Source organism: Panthera pardus, unplaced genomic scaffold, assembly GCF_024362965.1.
Source record: "Panthera pardus isolate Hobbes unplaced genomic scaffold, ASM2436296v1 HiC_scaffold_15, whole genome shotgun sequence".
Taxonomy (NCBI): Eukaryota; Metazoa; Chordata; class Mammalia; order Carnivora; family Felidae; genus Panthera; species Panthera pardus.
Window position 1 is genome coordinate 9,876,362 of NW_026526710.1, and position 6,000 is coordinate 9,882,361.

A 6,000-nucleotide genomic window follows, 5' to 3' on the forward strand; every position below is an offset into this window, starting at 1 on the left:
GAAATGTGGTATAACATCATGTGGTCAGTGTTATATCGGGGGGTTGAGTTGGGGCTGTGGAGGTGCTGAGAAGGCAGCTGGGCTCAGCTGGGGGAGCAGGGAAGGCCTCCTGTGGGCGGTGGTGGTGGTGGTGGTGGTGATGCCAGCACCAAGCCTGTGAGGATAACTAGGGGAGAGGAGGCAGTGATCCGGGCACATACAATGGCTGGGAGGTGGGACTCCATCCTTTTCTTCAGGGACATGGCTTTTTACCAGTGCAGATGCCTGTCCCTGACCCCTGGGGCTGGGAGGGTCATAGAGGTGAGTAAGTTGTGGTCTGTGCTTTCCAGGCATGTTCTGGCACTGAAGATAAAGCACATACACCCAGTCTCTCTGGTCACCCTCAGTAAATGGCTCATCAGCATGTTCAGGGAAGAATAGAGAGAAGGTGGCTGGAGAGTCCCTTCTCACTGAGATTTTATTTATTTACATTTTTTATTTTATTTTAGAGAGAGCACATGAGCAGGGGAGAGGGGCAGAGAGAGAGAGAGAGAGAGAGAGAGAGAGAATCTTAAGTAGGTTCCACACTCAGCTCAGAGCCCAATGTGGGGCTCGATCCCATAACCCTGGCATTGTGACTTTAGCTGAAACCAAGAGTTGGATGCTCAACTGACTGAGCCACCCAGGAGCCCCTGGCTGAGGTTTTAAAATAAGGAGGAGTGGTAAAGGCAGACCATTTCCACGCTGCTGGTGGGAGAGTAAGTGACACAGCCTTTCCAGAGGGCAGGTAATTTGGTAGGGGGCTTACCTTTCCACCCAGCTATCTCACAACGAGGCATTTATCTTAAGGAAATGGGCTTTCTGACCCCTCAGTTATCTATTCACAAGAGTGTTCTTTTTTAAAAAAATTTTCTTAATGTTTATTATTTTTGAGAGACAGAGTGTGAGCGGGGGAGGGGCAGAGAGAGAGAGAGACACACACACACAGAATCTGAAGCAGGCCCCAGGCTCCGAGCTGTCAGCACAGAGCCCGACACGGGGCCCAAACACACGAACCGCGAGATCATGACGTGAGCCCAAGTTGGACGCTTAACTGACTGAGCCACCCAGGCGCCCCACAAGGATGTTCTTAAACCCAGCTGTATACTGAATAGCAAAACACATTATCAATCTGGATTTATGATGGGGGGCCCCCCGACTCAAGACACAGCAACCCCTTCATCCCGAGGCTGGCAAATGTGCTGGTAAAGGGCAGACCTGGATGTCAGATGCACCTGCATTGAAGACAGGGCTGTATCCTGACCTTGGGCAAAGCCTCAGTTTCCTGTGTGTAAAATGAGGATGATGATAATAGAATTTACCTCTTAGGGATGAAATGAGGATTACAGTCTCAAAAACATGAGAAGCGCTCAGAATGGTGTGCAGGGAATGAATTCTGGCATTATCAATTATCATGTTATTATGGAGCTAGTAAAACAGATGTACTTGAAGTCTATTAGTGACACTGGAAGATAGTCAAGATCAGTTACTAAGTGAAAAAAGACAGTCGAGAAGGGACTCCATTTGTGTGTGTGTGTGTGTATAATTTATTTCTTATATATCTATAATTTATTTTTTCTTCTTGATGCTTTGAAAACTTTCCTAAAATTTCAACTTTATTTTTTTTTTTTTTTTAGTTTATTTATTTATTTTGAGAGGGGGAGAGAGCACGAGCAGGGGAGGGGTGGAGAGAGACACAGAATCCCAAGCAGGCTTCACAGAGTCAGTGCAGTGCCCGACGTGGGCCTTGAACTCACGAACCGTAAGAACATGACCTGAGCGGAAATCAAGAGTCGGAAGCTGAATGGACTGAGCCACCCTCGTGCCCAAGTTTCCTAAAATTTTTAAAGAGACGTGGAAGACGCATATGTCACTGCAAGAGCTCAGAGCACCTCCCAGCCCATCATCCACTGGCCCGTGGGAACCCTTTCTGGGGGCTTCCCCAAGCAACAGGGCTCCAACCTGTAGCCGTTTGGCTGTGACACGGAACGAGTGCAGTGCAGGCTGCTGGGTCTAAAAACAGGCAGAAGGAGTCGAGTCTGATGCTCTGGCTCTTCTGGTTCTGATGTGGCTCCACGGTCGACAGAGATCAAACACTGTTTAAAACCAGGCAGGGTTTTTTTTTGTCCCCAGCAGATCTAGACTTCTCGGTTCACTGGCAGGGATAGAAGACCCTGAGCTCACCGTTCTGGACCTCTTGCCGGAGATTTCCAATACTCTTGGGGAATCCCATCCCTGGGGGCGGTGGTGCCACTGAGCCTCCCCTAGTTTGGCCCACAGCCTCCGCTCTGGGAGACAGCGCTGCTCACAAGTCATGCGATCGATCGAGCTGCCAGTGGCCCCAGGAGGCCAGTTTCACTTCCAAAATGCCAAGGGAGGGCCCACACCTGTTGAGTTCATTCACTGCCAGCCTGAGCCACTCTGTCCGTTTTTTCTTGTGTGTGTGTGTGTGTGTGTGTGTGTGTGTGTGTGTGTGTGTGTGCGGTTTATATATTTATTAGGGTTAAAATTTGTGCATTACTGAAATATTTCATGTGGATTTGTGGCTTGGAGAGAATAGAACGGAACTAGGAGTCAGGAGACTTAGATTCTGCTTTATATAGTTAAGGAACTTTTTTTTTTTTCCTTTTTATATGTCTTTTAAAATTGAGGTATAACACATACAGTAGGGAACATAGATTTTCAGTACACAGCTCGGTGGATTTTACATACCAACATGCTTCTAGAACCACCACAGAATTCAAGACAGACAGCGTTTCTCCCACCCCAACTGGCTCTCATTCTGCCTCCGAGTCAGTATCACCCCAGGGGTGACTCCTCCCCAACCCCCATTACCACAGGTTAATGCTGCCTGTACTGACTCCCTGTAAATGAAATCAAACAGAATGTATGGTTCTGCCTGGCTTCCCAACATCATGTTGAGGAAATTCACCCGTTGTCTTGTGGGTAGGACTTGGTCTTCCTTTTTCATTGCTGCGCAGTATTCCACCATATGAACATCCTGCATTTGTTCAAACGTTCTTTTGCGGGTGGACGTGGGGCTTGTTTCCAGTTTGCGGCTATTGTGGATAATGCCGCTAAGGGCATTCCTGTACATGTCTTTTGGTGGACGTGAGCCCTTACTTTTGTACCATCATTTCTTGCACTAACAACTTCAGGAGTCTCATTACTGATGACCCAGCTTCCGGTCTTCCCCTCGATTGATCTGTGCTCTACATGGCAGTCAGAGTGATCTTAAGTAGGATTGGGTGACTTAACTGCTGAAGCCTCCAAAGGCTTCGGATGCACTTGGAGCAAACCCCAGACTGTTTATTCTGGCCTACCTGGCTCCCTCCTGCCATTCCTGGTTTTTCTGGACCCACTCTTCCTCTCCCTGGGCTGCAGTCCCCCAGGCCTTCTCTCTGTCCCTTGAATATGCTAAGCCCATTTCCCTGCATGGTCCTTGGCACTAGCTGCTCCCTCCTTCTGCAATCCTGCCCCTGAAGCCTTCTCCTACGATTGATCCATTCGTCCCGCTTATGTCTCCTCTTCTGAGAGATCTGCCTTGACTGTCAGAAAGAGCCCTCATATCCATTTGTTCTTGGTAGTGTTTTCCATCCTCGAATCTTCTTGTCTTTCCCTCTCCATGAGAGCAGGGAACCTGTCCAAGTTGTTCACCAGCCCGGGACCTGGTATGTCACCTCTGCTTGTTTGATGTCAATGAACATTTGTTCAGTGAATGAATCAAGGCACCAGCCTTACACATCCAGATCCTTTTTGAAAACAATTTTTTAATGTTTATTTATTTTTGAGAGAGAGAGAGCACACGAGTGCAGGGGAGGGGCAGAGAGAGAGGGAGACAGAGAATCCAAAGCAGGTTCCAGGCTCCGAGCTGTCAGTGCAGAGCCCAACGCAGGGTTCAAACCCACGAACCATGAGATCATGACCTGAGCCAAAGTCAGATGCTCCACCGACTGAACCGCCCAGGTGCCCCTCCCAGATCCTTTTTTAAAGGGAGGTGGTGTAGCTTAGTGTGATCAGACTTCCTGAGTTTGAGGCAAGTCTTCACCTCTTCTAGCTGCGTGATCATAATCATCCCTACGTCCCTGTGCCTCAGTTTCTCCATCCAAAAGTGGGGATAGTGGGTTGTCACAGGGACCTGGGACCCACTGTTGTCATTTACAGAACATATGTTTTGCCACTTACAGGGGAGTTGTGCTATCCCTATTTTATAAACATGGAGCAAAAACTTAATTATTGAGTACAGAAAATGAGGTCCAGAGACTGCTCGGATCACACAGGTACCAACCGGTAGCACTGAGACTTGAGCTCGAGTCTGGCTCCACTGCAGCACCCATGCAGACTCCTGTGGAAAGCACCTACTCTGGGAGTGACATAGCTCTGGTCAGGTTGTGGCACCTAGAATGTTCACGAGGTAACAGAATTCCGCCTCCATGTCAATAGCTCTTGCAGGTGTATAAAACAGTTCTGCTTGGTTCTCACTTGGTTCTCACAGAGGACCTGGGGAGCAGGACCAGGAGGGATTCTAGGTGATCCCAGGATTACAGGTGAGTGACCTGGGACTCTGAACTCACCCTGAGTCCCTCTTTGGCCCCCAGGCCCACTGCTGTCATGGCTGCGCATAACCTCAGATCCTCTTGGTGGTGCTATCTGATGGTTTAAGCATTTTCACATCTATTATCTGGGGGTCCCCCAGACTTCGGGCTTTTGCGTGCCACCTTATCATTCATCAACTCTGCTCACTTAAGGGCACCTGCGTGGTTCAGTCGGTTGAGTGTCCCACTTTGGCTCAGGTCATGATCTCTTGCAGTTCGTGGATTCGAGCCCCGTGTCATGCTCTGTGCTGACAGCTCAGAGCCTGGATCCCGCTTTGGGTTCTGTGTCTCCCTCTCTCGCTCTGCCCCTCTCCTGTGCGTATTCTGTCATTCTCTGTCTCTCTCTCAAGAATAAATAAACATTAAAAAAGATTTTCAAAAATCCACTCACTTAAAAACCAAAGCGGAAAACAAAAAATAACTTGACCCAGACCCAACCCTAAGCAAGTTGTCAGTGAACTCCTGGTTAGATATTCAGTCAACAAACATTTACTGAGCACCTGCTATATACCAGGCACTATTTGGGGGCACTGGGAGTACATCAGTACACCAAAAGAGAAAACCCCTGATCTCATAGTGGTGGGAGACACACAATTAATGAATTAATAAATTTATACAATGTCAGGTGGTGATATGTGATTTGAGGTAAAATAAAGCAGAGGAAATAGAGATAAACAAAGTAACACACACACACACACACACACACACACACTTTCCTGCTGCACATAAAATCAGCACACAACTGTTAGAATAAAAATGTCTCCCTTCATGTACCATCTAGATTTGCCTAATGATACCAGGTCCATGCAAAATACATACTGCCATTTGGAAAACCGTCAAACAACCCCAGGAGAAAGACAGATCAGCCAAGACTGCCTCCTTTTTACTGAGGAAGAAACTGAGGCTGTGTGCAGACTCACACAGCCAGAATGTGCTAGAATAAGCCCTCTGGTTCCATCTGTTGCCTCCATCATTTTTCAAACCAGATACAGATTGTACCCTGAGAAAGACTTTGAACCTGCAGCTCCTCTAATTTCCCTGAGGGGTTGGGCCATGCATCCATACCTGACTAGGTGCTCAGCCCCACCAGGCGTGGGCTGGGGGTGCCTCTAGCACCCTTGGAAAAGCGTTAGAATTGATCACCCTGTTGCCTTTGCTCCCCTGCCTAGGCTGCGTCACTGCCAGAGATAAACTGGCCGATATTTCACGGAGATAGCATCTCTCTGGCCATTTCTCCTTAATAAGCTTCTAGTCATTGGGGATGGCGCAGACCTTATCTTCTTCTGCAGACGTGCTTACCTGCTTTCCAGCCCCTCACACAGTTGTATTCCCTGGGAAGCAAAATTCCACCCACCTGCTCAGGATTAAAAACAAAACAGGACCCGCC